Source organism: Athene cunicularia (genome assembly GCF_003259725.1).
Source record: "Athene cunicularia isolate RWA chromosome 3 unlocalized genomic scaffold, athCun1 chr3_part1, whole genome shotgun sequence".
NCBI lineage: Eukaryota > Metazoa > Chordata > Aves > Strigiformes > Strigidae > Athene > Athene cunicularia.
In genome coordinates this window covers 51,410,253-51,429,077 of record NW_020799097.1, presented here as the reverse complement: position 1 = coordinate 51,429,077, position 18,825 = coordinate 51,410,253, and the positions used below count along the sequence as shown (strand labels likewise).

General features: G+C 41.1%; 1 protein-coding gene across 3 annotated transcripts in view; it reads left to right on the top strand.

Moving 5' to 3' along the window:
* The first annotated feature begins 4,670 nt into the window (after positions 1–4,670).
* Positions 4,671–18,825, top strand: part of FYN (FYN proto-oncogene, Src family tyrosine kinase) — a 130,874-nt gene continuing 116,719 nt past the window's right edge. For all 3 annotated transcript variants that reach the window (XM_026844509.1, XM_026844508.1, XM_026844510.1), the window contains exon 1: positions 4,671–4,787. The gene's annotated coding sequence lies outside the window, so the exon portion shown is untranslated. The remainder of the gene's footprint in view (positions 4,788–18,825) is intronic.

The following is an 18,825-nucleotide window of genomic DNA, read 5'->3' as shown; positions in this document are numbered from 1 at the left end:
TGCAGCGCGGGGAGGGCCGGGGGCCGCGCCAGTGAGCGGCTGTGCGGGGCCGGGCGGGAGGGCGCTGCGCCCCTGAGTGCCCGGGGGTCGCCCGTGTCCGTGTCCCCCGCCCTCGCGGCCGGGGAGAGGGGAGGGGGCGCGGCACAGGGCTGTATTTGTTGCCACCGAACTGCGAAAAAGGGGGGGGGAATGAAAAGACCTTCTCTCCGTCCGAAATAAATCGTATAGGATTTGCGCGTCTGTGACAAAGGCCTCTTTCAGGGAAGAAAGAAGGGACGCACAAAATGCCCAAGGGTGGTAGGATGTGAAAAGAGGCTTGTTTCTTGTCTTTCCCCTAGAGCCTCTCTGTGCCTCCCCAGATGAGGCCGCTGATCTGGTGCCAGTTCCTTTCCAGCCACATTTTCGATTAGCTAGAGATACCAAACGCCACACCATGGGTGCCAGCGTTTTGCTGCGTCTGCAGAGCTACGGTGTACGTGTCACCCGACCTCCTTCATAACGCTCACTTTGGTCTCTTGCTTCCCCGGGAACTCGCCTTATTTCTGCTCCGTGTGGATTTTGCGTGTGCGTGAGGGCCGGGGGTGAAGGGGATCACTTTGTGAAAACAAGACCATGGTATCTTGGTCCATTCAGCGGTGACGGGGAGGGCAGGGCCGAGTCGGTGCTGGAGGAGAAGGTTTAGGCTGAGTGGAAAGCAACCCTCTGCAGTTGTTCATCAATCACTGTGATACACTCCGATTCTTAAAATGCTAAATAACAAGTGGGAACGGACCAGGCTTTTGAAATGCATGCGCAGGACCGGGAACGCCTTTGAGACCTTGTCATTTTCCTCCTTGTATACAACCTCCTTAACTCCCACATCCTTCCTTCCACCATCCCTGCAGCTGTAACACTTTCCAGTATCTCCTCCCCACACCCCCATCTTTTTTTTTTTTTTTTTTTTTTTTTTTTTTCTGTGGCCGAGGCTTAGAACAATTGCAGGTGAAGATCTGTTTGTTTATATGCTGGTGGAGGAAGTGTTTTTGTTAGGGTTGACTCGTCTGATCTCTCATGAGGAGGAACAGTAAGCTAAAGGGACACTGTCAACTTGAAATCCGGAGAATGTGCATGATGAATGGAGAGCTGTGTCCAATATTACACCCACCGTTGAGCTCCCTGCTGGAGATCTGTGGTTTTTATAAGCCTGTCTTCTGACTGTGTGGGTTTGTCATGCAGCGAAGGAGTAAAAACACACTTCAAACAAAGTTCTGTTAAGTGAACAAAGGAGGCCAGAAGAAAAATACCAGAGTGGGAAGGGAGGGAAGGCATCATCTCCAACTTTTCAGTTACATCCACTGCAGCCACTGCTTAACCCAGTGGGAAACTGGAGGGGAGAGAGGTTCATTTTTACAACTGAACATTTGCTTAGTATCAGTAAAGTGGAAAGGTTATTACCTTCCCCCCTGTGAAACGGGAGTTTTCAGCACCTTGATATATATGCTCAGAAAACTGGTAACACTTGATGAATGTCAGTAGATGGGTTCCTTTTCACAATTTTTTTAAGAACAATTTTCAAAAGGGAATCTCTTGGAAAAAACAATGAGTTCCTTATTGAGCCTTTTTTATCCTCACAAAGTTGTGATTTTGCTGAAAAAGTGAAAGGAAGATTGCCTAATTAATGCCTTCAGAATTTGTATTCCTTTGGTAATATGCTGCAGATTTCTCTTAGTTTGCTGAAACGTTCAGATGCCTCTTAGAGGGTGCCTGTAAGCCTGCTTCTTCTCCACCTCTAACAAATTACTACCTCATCTGCATGGCTCATCTTTAGCAAAAATAAGAATTTCCAATATGAGGTTGTCTAATGGTAGGCCACTGGCTGTGGTGTTTTGTGGTTTATGCTTCAGGCATGTTGTTTCAGATATTCTGTGTTGCCTGCTGGTGGAAGATGTAGTGGCGTGAAATACCAGTTAAGTATAAAACCCTGAACAGGCTTCTCTGGAAATTGTTTTGATGTTGAATAAGTACATGTCTTCAGTGAGGGATAAACAACTTTGGTGTATGGGTATGTCAGAAGTGAAGAAGGTGCTCCAGACAAGTTGCTTATTAATGATTTTCATTTTAAGTATCTTTAAAAGTTAGGACCCGTTGACAATTTTTTTATGTCATTTGAGTATGACAAAGCGTTGCTGAGGAACTAGTTATCTTTGAGATACTATACTAGATTTCACATCATACCTTTACATGAAATGCCTGAATAGTGTCATCCAAAATGTATGGGTGGAGTCTGATACGGAGAGGGCCTCTGTGGCCACTGGCCCTGTGGTTTATCTGAATTAAGCTGAATATACTAATCTGGACATGGTACAGTCTGCACTGGATTTACGGCATAAAAAAATCATGGCTAGATGAGTGAAAACTGTCTGGTGCCTTTGTGATGGTTTAACAGTTACATGGTACATCTACAGTATCATATATTTAGTTGTTTTAAGGAAGGCGTAGAGCTGTTGGCAAACTTATGCCTGATTACTTTTATTTAACCAGTGTCTTCACTTTGCTGTCTTGCTGCATTATAGGCTTTTACTTCAGGGAGAGAAAGAGTTGCATGTGTTTTCCTTTCCTCCTTCTCTCTGGGGTGCATATTAATATTTGATTCAAACTTGTTCTGTTTAATTCAGTTTGAGGACTACTTTGAATGTATAATAATGGTGTTTGTGTCACGGACAGCACTTTGTAATTTGCGTTATGAGCAGGTCTGCTGCTGGCAGTGTGTATTGTCAAAGTGACCTTCCTTCGAGACAGAGAAAACCAGTAACTTCTGTCCCTTTCCTGCCCCTACAGCTCCCACAGAAGTGTCTTCACAAGTAATTTTGGCCCATTACTTCAAAACCAGGACTTGAACTGACAAATCTAATTCACCCAAGCAGTCTCATTAAAATCCAGCAATTAAGGACTCCTTTGGTGACAAAAGGCCTACAGATCTATATCGTGCAAGTCAGCGATTTACTCGGAGTGAAACCCACAAAATGGTTTGTGTGCTTCAGTGTGGAGCATCCTGAGGCCCTGCTGTCGGGGCAGTTGCAAACCGTGTGGATCTCTCACCCCTGAGCGAGGGATGTAGCTGCTTGCTGCACCTTGCTGAACACGGTGTGCACCTCAGAGCTGCACTCCCGGAGGCCGGTGTGCCAGGGAAAATGCTGCCAGGGCCTCCCAATGCAAAGTGCCTCAGCAGGGGGTGAAACTCCAGTGCTGCATCTGCCTGCTGCATGTCTTACTTGGTACCACAGTGGCTTGCTCTTAGAGTTTAAAAGCCCTAACCTGTTTTTCATAAGATAGTAATAATTTAAAAAAAAAAAAAAGCTTTGTACTTTGTATTTCAATAGTGTGTGTAGAAGAATTGGGATTTCTAGCATTTGCATCCCCTCGTGGGTTTTGCCTTTAGTGCATGACTTCTATATGGAAAAAATGACAGGTCCAGATGAAATGTGAAAGGTTAAAGTTGTTTTGGTACATCTGAGAAGCATATGATGCTCCTTAAAGAGAGCGCTGTGCTGTAGGGCAGTCTCACTTTTTAATGTGCTCAAGCATTGGTTTGGTTTCAGACAGGTAAGCTGCCTCTCAGCTTGAGAATGGTCAAGTTAAACCTGTCTGCGAGATGTCCTTGAGCTCTGAAACTAGAAGCAGGCCTGATCTTACGGGAGTTTGCAGCGAAGGAGAAGCACCCCGTTGTTATCCTTACCATTGGCCACAGGAAAACAATGACATTTTGTGAAGGATTTTCAAAACTTTCCTTCACTTGGAACGGGAACAAAACTGAACAATATCAGCACTTTTACTGGAGGAAGTGAAAAATAAAATTATTTCCATCAAAACATGTCACCTCATCTTGCTTCTGACTGTTTTGAATGGTAACTTGCTATGAAAGCAAGGATTTAAACTCAAAATATTGGCACCTATTTGGAACAGAATAGAACCTTTGACATCTTGACTTTTTACTGAAGTATAAAATCACCAGCAATTTTACAGAGCTTTTAGATATGGATAGAACTGAATTTTCTCTCATAAAATGACTGTTGGATTTTTCCTGAACAGCTCTACTCCTTTTATACCATGAATTTGAATGAATGTTTTTGATTTCAAAAAGCCATCAAAAAGATAGTCTGGCAATATTAACTGTTTTGAATTAGATGACCTGAGTGAAATCATGTTTTTAAACAGGGGAGAGGACAGCAAATGAATTTTAAACTTGCTGTCCTTCCCAAAATGCAGCTCCTTTTTTTTATCAAAGGCATCCCAACTTGAATGGATCTACTGACTTTGTAACAAGGTCATATGGGGAGAAGTTAACCCATGTTTTCCAGCACACCTTCTATTGATTCAGGGAAGTCTTGCACTTCTGAAAGTTGCTTGTTCCATGCTATAATTTTCTAGAGTATCTGTGAGTAGTAAGTCATACTTGAGTAAGCCAGTAACTTAAGTTCTTAGAGCTAGTTAGTTAATGTTCTTCACATCGAAACGTGGTTTAGTATTATCAAATACACATGGCAGCAGTGATGTGAGAATGTTTTGATCGGAACAGAGAAAGTCACCCCTCTACGCTTACTTATTTTATTTTGTTTTGGTGGGTTTTTTAGGAGTCAGCAATGACTAGATGCTTTTTCTAGCCTAGGGAAATTTGTTGTCCCATCCTGCTTTAGGTACTCGGTGGCTACAACCAGAAAGGAGGGATGTTGAAAAGCAGCTGTCAAGTGATGTTCTCAGTGCTCTGAAGTACAAAGCAGCCCAGCCAGAGCTCCTCAAAGGATCCAGAGGTATTTTTAATAGTATCAGATCCTGTGCTGTGAAGGCAGTTGCTGGGCTGTCCCTAAAATGCATGGCCCCATGGTTGGTCACACTATCAGAAGCCAGCCCTGAACAAAGGTTCTACCTCACATAGTACACTTTGCTTCACAGCTTTTTGGATGACCTGGGGAGGAGCTTCCTAGCATCCTTGATGCTGCCTTGAACAGCTTTGAGAGCTCTAAAAGATAAATATCTAAAGCCTTGGCTTTAGAGCTGTAACAATTTATTTTAACCTGAAATTGAGACGTTTTGCAGGCAAAATGCACCATCAGTACTGAAGCTTCCAGAAATGCTTGAAAAATGTTGGTTTATTCACTAAAGCTATGTCACTTGCAGTGGTGAATTTGGAAAGTGTTTTGTAGCTGAAAGTGATGGTAATAGCACCAGCACAACATATAAAAAAGCAGAAAAGTACCTGGGGTTGAGAGACATTGTACAGACCAAGGGCAGAGCTGATTGAAGCAGGCAGAGGAAGCTGCTCTTCTGTGCATGAGTGAGGACATTTGCTGGAAAAGAAGTGTTTGGCACCACTTAAACATGCAAATAACTCTTGTTTTAGTGATTTTTTTTTTGGAGGAGGAGGAGGAAGGAGGAAACTTCAAATGATTGACTTGACTTAGATGAAATATTTTCTCTGTTTGAAATTGTCTTTTTCCTCTTGGCTCCAGTTTTCCCATGTTAACAGATTTGACCAAAATAGTTCTTGAGCTTTTTTGGTAGAGTCCAAGATGAAAATATTATTGCCAGATAATTTTTATCTCGTTAGGCCTCAGTTTGCTATATGAAGCTATACAGAGATGTTAAACAGCATATGAAAATGAAGATTAATATTAAATACCCATTCAAGGTTTTTTTAGGAAAAACATTTCTGTTCCATGAGAGTTTTCTAATTACCACATCCGGTAGTTCCTTTTTCTTTACAATTTATATTATTTTATTTTTCATTTTTTTAAAACAAATAAACTTTAACATTCATTTGAAGGCTTTTTATTGTATTAATAAAGACCTTCCAACCTCCCTTGTTTTAGAACAACCTGTCTGTGAAAGAGCGCTTTTCGTGACGTTGATCTTTGACTTGCAGCTGCACCACTTATAAAAGAGGTAGCTCTGAAGGTTTTCCGGGCATGACTTTGGAATATTATGCAGTTCCTATCTTGGCTCCTGATATCAGTGTACAGATAATTGTTCTTGTTTGTTTTTTTTTTTTAACAAATCTGCTGGTTTTGTTTGGATGCCCCCCTCCCTGGAAGTGTTCAAGGCCAGGTTGGATAGGGATTTGAGCAGCGCCTTTGTAACTGACCTTTAAACTGCAAAATTGCCCTGGGCATTATAATTGAAGTTGATGCTCTCACCCAAAATAATTGGGAAGACTTGTTACTGGCTAGTTCAGAAGTTCTTCAAGCCAGAAGCTGCAAACAGTGTGCTGCATTGCAGCATTGTGCCGGGAGATGAGAGCGCTGGGCACCAAACTGGAGCTGAGATTAGCAGCAGTGTTGGTGAACAACCTCATGTCAGCTCTGGGCCATCGGTGAAGTGCACAGTAAAAGCGCTCATGGACTTTTTCTCTCTCTTTTTAGCCCATACAAGCTTCATCATTATGTTAATAAGGGCTGTAGCTATCTCTATCAACAACCATCCTGTGACTCTGGGGGTTGTGCTAACTGTCCAAAAAAATTACAGCAGAAACTTGTCTGTTATTTTCTAACTTCTGGACTTGTATCACATCTCCCCAGAATTACTTTTCTTTCTTTTGGGATAACTTAATCCCATACCTGGTCATTTTTTAGGATTTAGCATAAGACCAGCTGATAACCTGTTTGAAGGGTGGCAATGGTCACGTCTTAGAGCCAGCTGCTTTTACCCTGGGAGGAGGAGAGCAGGTGTAAGAGAAAATAGCTCTCAGACTGTTAAAAGAAATAATATTTGTTTGTTCCTGGGGCTGGGTTTTACTTTGTGAGCAGCCACTCACTAGGAAGCAATGATATATTTTTTTCCAGGAAAAAAAAAAGCATCTCTAAGACTTAGAATGAAAACCTCTATTGTCTGACTAGGCAGTTAGACTGTTTCTTGACTTACACTGAGCATTTACATACAGTTTTTATTTTTAGTGGTGAAGGTTAATAGTGAAGAGGGTTTTTTTATGGTGAGATTAATGACCACTTGCATGGTTTTAGACCCCTCTGTGGACAGGTCCTCTTGCATGCTGTCACTGTATGCTAATGATGTTTGAAAATGGGCAGGTCTGAATAATAAGATTACAGAGAAGGAGCCCACATCCAGTAAGATTTTTGTCTGAAGATCAGCAAAAATGCCAGTTCTGTTGTCCATCTGCCTTCCTGGGAAGTAACTGAAAACTCCTGAATACCCTTCTGGGATTCAGCTGCAAGATAGCCAACAGATTATGAAATTTCTGGTCATTATCACTCTGGACAGCATTTGAATTGGTGTTTTCAGCAAGAGACATTCTAGGTCCAGTTTCCAAATTTATTGATAATGTTTTGGTGGTTTCACTCTTCAAAAAGGAATAAAAATATTTAAAGCTAATCCCTTTCAGTAGCACAGTATCTGAAGTAATTCTTAATTTTCATTTAAAGCCTTTAGCCAAACATGCAGGCCTTTTGTTCCAAATATTAAGTTCTCCAGATGTCTTTGAATGGTCAGTGATCTTGTGTTCATAAGACTTTGTACTTTAAATAGGTGAGGAGGAATAGCAACTGGATTTTTCTTTACTTTGTAATCTCTTTTCTGTTTTATTCAGAAAGACTGAGGCAAACTGCCTTTAAAAGAAAAAAAACATATGTTATTAATGCAATTCATTTTATTAGCTGTAATCACTGTTGAAAAACTTTGTAAGCCTGTCAGCCTGCAATTGGCATAAGGTCAGTGGACAGAAGCTGGCAAGCTGAAGAGCCAGATTTAACTCTTGGTGTAACAGGCTGTTTGGTCTCAAAAAACACACATAGCATTGGCTTCAGTTGCTTTTGACCACCTCTCTAGGAGTTTCTAGGAATAAGCCCAAAAGTTTGGCTAAGAGAGCTGCTAAACAATATGACCTTGTGAAAGAAACCTCCCTTACATTTGAAGGTCCAAAATGACTTTGTGTGCATTGGGGGAGGCAGAAGATGAACATTGACTGACTGTCCCGCTTAGGGCAGCATTCATGACATGCTTAAAAACTGCAGAACTCCTTGTCCTAATGTTCAAGTGGGGCTGCCAAAAAGGAACAAATAGGACTGTGGACAATGTGCACAGGGAATATTGTGTCCCTCTTCATCCTCCTCAGTCATCGTAGGCAGGACGGGGAGCACATCAGTTTGCAGTACTTGATGATGTTCAGAACAATTTGCTGCCAGTCCTGTAAAAGATTAAAAAACTTTTCGTTTATATGCTCTTTTTTTTTTTTTTGTTTAAATTGTGGGCTTCCTCTGGCATCAGTGTGATTCAGTCACTTCTTAAAGGCTGAGGTGACATTGTCTCTGCTCTTACTAGGTTTTTAGTAAGTCTTAATTTGAACTGCTGTAAAGTTACGTTGTTTGGGGGTTTTTTGTTTCTTTCCCATGCAAAAGAGTTCTGTTTTATGAAGCTGACTGTATAGCTGTAGGTGTTAAACAAATCAGCCAAATTTTGCTTTTGTGGTTAATTCCTCCGTGATTCACCATGTAAATTTGTTTCCTACAAAAGATAGTTGTGATCCTTTTAGAGCTAATGTGGCACGGCAGGACTGTGCTGAGAATAATCTGGACATGAATGTGGATGGTGGGTCAAAAAAGTATTGCTTTGGTTTTACTTCCTTGGGTAGAACAGGCCTCAGACTTAGGATACGTCTGCATGGCACCATACCAAGGTGGACAGAAGAGCTTGTGTGTGAGAGTCAGGATAGGCTCAGCCGTCCAGGAGGAGCATCATACTAATGTGGCTGCACTGCTTCCAGGACCACCATGATGTGTTCATACTTGTGAGTGTATCTGTGTAGCAGCGTGTGGTGTTGTAGAGGCTGTATTTACTTTTTGATGCAAAAGTAAAGAGACATGAGAGCGATGACCTGACAGAGTGAATTAACTAGATGAGTGTTCATTTTCACAGCACCAAAGACTACTCAAACTAGCTTTTTTAAAAATTGCTACTAAACTTAAAAGAAATCCTCTTCTTCTTTTTTTTTTTTTTTTTTTTTTTTTTTATGTTCCTCAGGAGCACCATCTATAACAGCTATCCACAAGCTTTAAAAAGATATGGTGCTGCAGTTGTATGCAGCATTTATTTTCAGTCATCTTGTTTTAAAGAAGGACGCAATCGCCATTCAAATTATGTCATCCTGAGAGTGGGAGAGTACTTCTTGATGAATGATATCTTTTTAAAGTAAACTGGTTTAGAGGGCTTGCTGTCTCAAATTTAATTTTGAAGTGTTAATACATTTCTGTAGATTACTTAGTGCTGTTGGACTACTGTTACCACTCTTTTCCAAAAGTGAAATATCACAAACATTAAGAGAATGCAGATATGAACAACTCTGCAAGGGAAATAAGATCTGTGTTTGCCAATAATGTAGTCACCCCGAACTGTGATAATAATTTCTTCTGTAATCAACCATATGTTGTCACTGTGAGGTATAATTTCTGAGAAAATATGTCAAAAATGACAGTCAGACCACATTATGTAGATTTACTTTTTGATTGTTGGTATGGGAACTTGCTAAACCTCTGTATATTGTGAAAAGTATGTAGCTTTGGACTCTTTCATGTCATGCTTTAAACCTAGAAGCGACAAAACCCCCTAGTTTTGTTTGAAGGAATGATCACCTACAATTTTTTCTTTTCGTCCACCAATTATATTGTAAAAATTTATTTTCTGTAACTGAGTCATCTCTACAGCTAACAGACTTCTCTTTTAAAAGTACTTTAAAATAGTTCTTCTATTAAACTACTTTTTAATAGTCTTTCTGACTTCTGTGAGATGAACTCTTCTTCCTTTGAAAATTTAAACAGGAGAATCTAGGTTTGAAGGGACCTCTGGAAATCATCTTCCTGCATAGAATAAGGCTAACCTCAAAGCCAGGTCTAACTTCACGGCCTCAATCATGTTTTGAGTATCTCCCAAGATGCACTGAACAAACTCGGCTCTCTTGATATCTCCTTCATATGTCAAGTGCTGCAGCATCTTGATGGCATCCACTGGACTCACTCCAGTATGTCATTCTTTCTTTCTTTTCCCGGGACTCCCAAAACCAGACTGAATACTCCAGATGTGGTCATACAAATGCTGCATGGAGAGGAATAATTACTTCCCTCCACCTGCCATCTAATTAAATTGCCTATTGGGTGCCAGATCTTCCGTTGCTGTCAGTTGCCTTCACTTCCTTCAAGCTGGAGTGGTGGAAACTCTCTCTTGTAGAGGAGTACTTGTGGGCTGCTTTGTCATCTCAAAAAGAGCTGGAACAGAGATGGCCCTTTGCTTCAATGACATGAAGCAGATGACCAAACCAGTGTTTACATATACAAAACTGTGAAGGTTTCCATTTCCCTGCAGTGAATTTTTGCACCTCACTTTGTGCTGCATACAGCAATATAACCTGAAGCAATAAGATTGTATCACAGTGATTATTTGGTGAAACAGTGAAGAAAATGCATAGTAAACAGCATATGCAAAGAGATGCATTGTGTGTGTTCTGTTTGTTTTCCTGGCAGTACTTTAACTATTAGTGAAGTTACCCACTTTAAAGTTAATGTTTGGTAACAAATATGAGGATTGAAATAACAGGCATGCCACCCAGATGAGCCTCATAGGAGCTGTGGGACAATAACATGTGCTTAAGATTTTATACCCAGGAGGTGTTTCTTCTCCATTAGATTTCTGAGACTGTGATTGCGAGTTGCGCTATTATAAGTGACTGAAGAACATGTGACTAACTATAGTGTGTGCTTTTTAAAAATTTAATCTTCCTGCACTATTTGTTTTTTAATTTTTATACATTTTTTTCAAACACACAAAATGAAAATTTTATGGTTAATGTTTTAAGTACTTAAATTAGTATTTGCCTGAAAAAAACAGAACAATCAGAACATAAGAGAAGCCCACAGCGACCACCAAATCCATACACATGGGACTTGTGATGCAGTTGCTGCTGCTTTGAGGAGTCCTCATGCCCCAATGTGGGAGAGCAGCTGAAGGTTTAAGTCTTCTACATGCATATGCCTGCTTTAATGTATGAGATATTAGTATTTAGCTTAGGAAATTCTGGGTCCCAAGAAGCTGTGGCAAGGCAAGCATTAAGGGTATTGAGTGGATACGGCTTGCTGCTTGGCCAGCTGGTGGTGAGGGAGGTGGCTGGGCTGAGTGGTTGCTGTGTGTCTAGGACTTCCTTGGTATTTTGATACAACCAAAGAAAGAAGCTTTAAAAGCCCAGTGGGTATAAAAGGAGGTGTTAGAGAGGTTTACGCTGGGAAGATGGACAAGGGAGGGAAATTGTCAGGCTTTATTTTTTTTTTCCCCCCCCTTCACCCATTGTCCCCACCAGGGAACTTTTTCAAAGTCTCCCTTTGTACATTTTCCTCCTGTGATTTTTCTTTGGGTATTTGTTCTAGCTCTGTGACACTGGCTGTGGCCACCAAAGGCTCTTTTAGAGGTCCCTCTTTCACCTGTTTTGTTCCCATGACCATGCTTGCAGCAATCCTGTCTGCATGCTTGCTTACCTCAGTCTTCTCTGTTGCTCATCTTCCTTGCCTTGCCTGCAAATCCTCTCATCTCCCAACACAAATGAGCTGTTTATCCTTGAGCTAATGGGTGTTCACAATGCTCTGATAATAATGCTGCAGAACTGCTTATGTTCACAGCGATTAAAAATAAAAAGATGGATTATTTTTTGCCCTACTCCAGAGAATTAGTTGTATATTTTTCACTCTGTACAGTTGTCACTAGGTTGAGTTGATTTGGGCTCAGAGGCGAGTAAGAAACCCTTCCTGGTATGGAAACAAACCTTGGGTTAAAGAGTTCATTCATGTTACCCAGGCATCATTGCGTAGCAGAAGGACAGTGTGCAACAGATATACCAAAGTGGAGGCTTCCTACTAAACTGATCCCTGTATTATGTGGAAAAATGTGGAGTTTTTACCTGTTGACAGTAATAAATGCGTCCCCTGGACCCCTCGGAGACACAGACCTTCCCCGGGTACTGTTGGCAGTGGTGGAGAATGGCTTTTGCCATGGATGCTCAGGTGAATTTGACCATCTGAGGAGGGTGTGCATTTTTATTTATTTGCTGTTATTTTAGTCAGAATCTAGTGTCTCTTGGTGCTGTCTGTAAGCTCTCATGAGGGAGACAGTGAGAGTTTAAAGAATTTTGAATTTTTGTTCCAGTTTTAAGTCATGTGGAAAGCTCACCAGCTTTGTGCTGTTCAGTGGCAGCTTGAGTAAAATAGTTTCAGTGGGAAGATGAGGGGGATGTATATAAGCTCATAGTTAATATTTGTTTAAACAGGTTATGCAATATAATTTAGGTTATTGTTAGCAAACTAGAGAAGTCACAGAAGGTGTCCTTCTCCAAAGAGTAAAGTATATTGTTTTGGTATGAACTCAGAGATGAGGCAGCAGCACTGAGTGCAGGAGATGAGTATGTATTCCAGACAATACTAGCACCTTCTGACTGCTACATCCTGTCCCTGATCCCTCATTTGAGTAAAATTCAGATGTGACAGGACTGGAAGCAAGTGTTTCCAACTCCAACTGTTTAAATATTGAAGTGGTTTTGGAGGAGAAGAAGAAGGGGCTGGAGTTTGGAGCTGGAGATGTTACATGGATTCATTGGGCAACTGAGGTCAAACCTAGTCTGGTGGGAGCCACCACTGAAGATCTCAAAGGTTGCTGTCATTTTCTTATGGAATAAATGTGTATGTGCTTGTTAACACATTCTAATTAAATCTAAGATACTCAGATTATGTTGGAGATCAGTTCCACCAGTGTGACTCAGATATTTTTAATATATGTATTTTGATTGGCCTGTCTGGAAGACTTGTTGGTAGAGTTCATTTGTGGCTAATATATGCTGTTTTGAAATTGCTGGTACATAGATGGGTGTAATAAAGGCTGATCTTAAAAATGTTCTCAGTTTTCTTCTTCTGTTAATGTTGGCAGATGTTTCCAAGCAATACACTGACTTCTTTGTATATCATTTTTAATCTCTCTGGGAAAAAAAAAAATCGAAGAAGCAAAAGCCTCTGTAAAAGGAGTGGTAAAAGCTGGGGCATTGCTTAGTATGAGGCACTTGAGGCCATCCCAGTGTGCTATTTAGGACGAGTAAGTAATTTATAACCACTTTCTCGCCTCTATTTTGCAATAGTTAAAGCATTAGCAGTGCTGCCCAGACCACCCCACCAACTCGTCCCCCCTCCCCCAGCCAAATGTCTTAACGCTCCTGAAGATGCAGATGCCTTCCAGGATAGCTGACCTTGGGCTGTTCAAGCACACTCACCGCCTGTGTGCAATATGTGTATGAATCAAAAATGTCAGAAATGGTACTTTTATGTTACAGATGTGAATCGTTTTGTTTTTTTTTTTCCCATCATCTTGTGACTTTATTCTCTGACAAGCTTGTGGCGACTTACCACTTGAAAAGTGGCCGCTTAGTTTTTGATCCTAAGCACATCATGTAGTTGACTGCTGTTTCAAGACGGCTCCTTATTCCCTCTGGTTGACACTTGGAAATTCCTAAAACAATCTTATCAAGAATTACTTTTTAGCAACTTACACCCAATTATCACATTTGCTGAAGAGGCAAAGCAAGGGATATAATATGTTAAACAAACAAACAAAGTGTAAGGAGGGTCTCAAATAATCTCTAAACCTTCATTTTGCTAATTACCTTTGCTGGTGCACTTAGATCTGAGTAGGTGCCACATGCTTGGACTAGAGGCATCGTACATGCCATTGCCTGCATATGTAGATAACCTGATTTTGAAGTCTTTTCTTTGGGTTTTGGGGACTTGGAGAGCATGTTAAAGAAGCAATCTGACCCATTTTTGACTTGAGGGGAGGGAGACCTGGATGATGATTTTTATGAGTTAGCAGTGACTGAGCCTTGAAAAAAGCAGCATAAACCTTCTTGGCAGTAGTTCTTGCTATTTTTTCTTCTCTCTCTTTTTTTTTTTTTTTTTTTTTTTCTAATTTTGGTATTCCTGTGAGAGCTCATTTATGCTGAGTTGCCAGAATTCCCAAAATAAATTTTAAGTTCCTTGCTGGCATCTGTGGGTTGAGTTTCTTTTGCTTCAGTTTTTTTAATGCCATTTCATTTTTTTCCCTGTGTACAAATTTGCTTTCTTTAGGAAGAACATTTATCAAATCAATTAAGCCTAAAATACGAAGAAGAATAATTTCTTCTACATAATGAATACACGAGGATTTGTGCCACTTCTATGGCTTCCTGAACCTGTACTTGCAGTCTCCTGTCGCTCTTGCTGTAATGTGAGAGACCACACAATACAGTTGACTGTATATTGCAAAATTCAATGAGTATTGGTGTAGTGTGTTTTGTAATCTATAAAAGAAATAAATGTTAAAAGCATGGATTTTTATATATCCTGGATTTCCTGTAGGCATAAGCCTTACACAGTTTGTTCACTTGTTCCTCAAACTTGCAGCTTTTTTATCTTTTGGAGTAAATTTGAAGGTGACTGTGAATGATCTTCATGACCAGTTTCTTTCAGGAGAGGCAGGTATACAGAGGATGCTTTTAACCCTCCTGGAGGGACAGTCAAATTCAGTGCTTATGGATGTCAGCCAACTTAGTGCTGCCAAACTGGGTCAGCACGTACGTTTTGCTCGACTAGCTCTTCTGTCATCTCTTTAGGGTGTCAACAGACATGGAAGAAAAGAGTGGGTGAAAGGGAAGGCTCAGGGATCTAAGCAACTAGAAAGTAAGGGGTGGAACAGGAAGACACAGTGGTAGGAAGCAAAGCTTTGTTGGCCCAGTGATTAGAACTTGGTACTTAAATTCAGTGACCCTTATTTCTAGAAAGTTTAAAACTATAGCCACTCAATACGTGAAGTAATAAATTTTTTTTTAAAATGCAGAATCTTTGTCAGTAGAGTTATTTATCAGGCTTTTATAGAGCAAAAGTAACCCAAGCCGCTCAAACTCACAATGCTCAATAGAGGATTTTAAAACCTGATAGCCAGTTTGCCTTCTAGGCAAACCCAGCAATTTCCCAGACTTGCTCTACCAGCCAGTGGTGGCATTTTAGTGACAGGAGTTGACTGCATCTGCATCTGAGTAATGTTTCTGCTGAAGTCTGTTGGAAAAATGGTTGACTTGTGTGTTACGAGAAATAATGCCTTAGTATATTTGAATTCATGTGGGTAATACGCAGACTAGACCATGTAAAATTAATTTTCAATCTCTTCTTCCTAGGAATAGGGATTTTTAACATACTAAAAGTTAATTTTCATTTATATTTCTTTTATTCTTTGTTTCAGGAACTGTCTGCTTGGTCCCTTTAAGGTCTTGCTGCTCTGTTTTTGGTGGCAGTTATGAGAACTACTTGGTATAAGAGAAGTTTGGGGCTGAAAAGAGAAGAAAGGGGAGCAGACAAAACTCATTCTGTTTCTAGGCTGAGGTTTCTGTCTCTGTATTTTAATGTAGCAGTTTTGACTAGGACCAGCCCTTTCCTCTGAGAGTATCAGGCTCTGACCATTCATTTGTTCTGCGTTTTCAACAGCAGCAAAGGTACCAGTCAACATGCTGCTTTTATCTGGGCTGCTTCTGCTTTTACTGGTCTTCTTCAAGATAAATGCATCCTCTATAGAAAAAGAAGGAAGGAGGAGTGGGGGGAGAGGAAGAGACCTATTGCTACAATTTTGGGGGCATGAGAAACTTAGTGATTCTTGGGAGTCACTCTTGAACATCAGATGATTTGTCAGTTTTGTTAACCATCTCTTACACTTAATTTTTTCTGGGGTAAGCATCCTGCATTAGTTCTCATTCAGTAGGGCTGGGTAAATTGTGCCACCTGGGCTTGATTTGATACTTTCTTATATTAAACTGATACAGTCAAAGGGATTTATTTGCCCATGTGAGGGCTCTAATGGATATGTTAAAGATTTGACTGCGCTTTTTTTCTTCTTTAACATGTTACTGTCTGAGGCTTGCCCTTCTGCAAGAGTCTGTCACCCTTGTAGGTTGCAAGGAAGTAGTGCTTTTCTGTACAGAGCTCTCCGTTGGACCTTTGTAGTTGCACTGAGGGATGATTTGTGTCGGTTTTACCCTCCTGTTAAGTACAGGAGCCTGTGAGAGATGTGAAGGAATGTATCTGCCCATCGCAGGCTGGTTGAGCCAGGGCAGCTTGCCCAGACTGTGGAGTTGGCCTTGCTCTTGGCAAAAAGGGTAAAGGGGGGTGTGAGTGTTTGTCCATCTGTCCACACTGCTGTTACTAGAGTACCTGGACTGACATTTTAGTGCAAAGGCATCCTGACAGCTGCAGGCTGGCTGAGCTGCAGGCACATACAGTGTGGACATCCACACTCACCACAGAGATGATGGCACCCTAAACTTCAGTAGGTTTAGCTCTGGCTACTCACACCTAGCACAACCTTTCTTCCCAGTCATCTTCACCTAGACTGCTACGCAGAAGTGTCAAAAAGGAAAGTATCATGTGAAAATATCATGTACATAATAATTTTTTATCTTCCCTGTGTTATACATTTGTGTAGGCTGCTAATACATGTTCAGAACCGATCATTTCACAGCTACTTCGGAGAGTTAGGGGCTTGTAGTTGCAATAGCTCTGCTGCCTTTTGAGAGAGACACTACAAGCCTCATAAAGGAAAGTGAAACGTTTGGAGGTGCGTTGGTCCTAAAGTATTGCCAGTACTGCTGTACTAATAACCTACTGCTTCTGTAAGGGAAATTATTTTTCCTAAGTACTGGTATAGCAAAGAATAGTTTTTTATTGCCAGCTCAGTTACAAGCACGTGTCCAGAGTTTTCTGGCTGCTGTTACAGTGTGTATGTCAGCAGTGTTCAGTAATGGGTGTTAAGTGGGAGTAGTACCTGTCCATAATCTCTAGCAAATATCTCACTTGGCTTTTTGAAGTGCCTGTATCCACTACTGCCATAACATGTATGTGTTTAAATCAGCATTTACTCAGGCTAGGTCTTAAACCACAAAGCACACAGGCATGTTGAAATAAGGGCAGGTGGCTACAAGGTGAAGTTTTATGAATCTTGCTTTTCTGAGAACAACTTCGGAGACTGACATAAAGTTGTGCGTTGTCGAAAATTAGGACGGGGAGGAATCTTAAATCATTCCTGCCCTAACGATATGAGTCAGGACCTGGTGAACACAGGTCGTTACTGAATCCCAGAAGGGTCAAGGGAAGAGCATCTCCAACATGCCTATCTGCTCTCTTCTACACTTCTGTCATTGAAGAGCTTCTAATATCCAGCTGACGTTGGTATTTGTACAGACTGTCTCTATTGTCTTCAGTGTAAGTGGTGAAACAGAAGACTGAAAGGGCACAGGTCCTGAAATTTCGCCTGTTATTCCTGCCTGCGTTACTCATGCTAGTAAAATATATTGTCACTTTGTGCAAAATTTGCCTCTTTGTAAAAGCCTTCTCCATCTTTCAGGGTTGCTTGTGTACTCCCGTCACATTCTCTCTCCTTTTTAGTCAGCTTGATCAATTTGCCTAGCCTCTCTGCATAGGCCGCGGCAGGGAAAAGACCTTCAAGCAGGTTGAGGAAGAAGTCATGTATTCCAGAGTCTGTATTGTCTGATCTGGAGGTAATTGAACTGAGGATTTGAGGGCTTGGGTTCTTCCCTTCTGCTGCTAGCAACAACCCATGAAATCTGTTGATAAATGAAGTGTTGTGCACCCCTCTGCCATCCCCCTTGATTCTGGTTAGCACAGAGGTTGAAGCAGCATGAAGTTTCCAGTTTTCTCCCTGAGCTTAAATAGGAGAGACCGTGCATCAGCCTGCTGATTAATCACAGGCACTCATGTGATGAAAATTTCTCAAGGGATGGGAAAGGTTAGTTTGCTTTTAACAGTCTTAAAATAGCCTCATTTCAAAGAACGTTTCCATGATTATTTTTTTTTCCTAAGTCAAGGATGTGTAAGAGCTTGCAGGATTAGTGTGTGTGCATTACAGTTTGGGTTTTAGTTATATGATGTGATCCTGGGCTTTTCAGTGGAGAAGAACCCCACTACCTTCAGTGAGCCCAGGAGTAGAGCAAGACAGTAACAGGAGAGATTGGGTCCTGCTGAATCACAGCTTCGTCTATCGCAGGGGCTGGGAGGTGCCATGTGAAAGAGGTAGTGAAGTTTGTAGGAAGGATCTGCTAGGCATCTGGGAAAAAAATTCCACTTAAGCACAAACCATTATGAAAAGTGACTTGTTTGGCTGCGTAGACATGCTGATAGACTGTGGGGTGATTGAGGAAGTGTCAAGTACGTGCAACTGCAAAGGATGTCAGTGGACTCAATGCTGTGAGTGTACTGAATAGCAGGCCTCAGTTGTCTCAAACTGGGCACCTAAATAAAGAACACTTTTATTAAATTTATCTTCTCTTTGTCATAAAGTGCCAGTAATACTCTTGGTGTCTAAGTGCTATAAAAAAATGCATGCTTTGTGAGGGAAAACTCAGGCGCTGAGCAGTGCAGGGATGCATGAGTGAACTGGTTGTGTTTTCAGAGCAGTCTGGGAAGAGTATTCTGTGAAATGACAGTGAATGTCAAAAAGAAAAAAAAGTATTAAATGACCACATTGAATAAGCATCAGCCAATTTAGGCATCAAAACAGACTGCGCTCTTATGGAAAACTTTCCGTGTGATCGTGTAATTAAGAACTGTGTCACAGTGAAATCACAGACGTGTTGGAGGAGAGCAGGCAAATGTGACACAGCCAGTAACAGCTCTGGAAAGTCTACGGTTTGTGTGTGTAACTTCATAACCTTAATATTTTTGTCATGCAAATATGTGTAATTGATCTCTGAGTACAAATTTTCAGTGACAGGATGGGGGG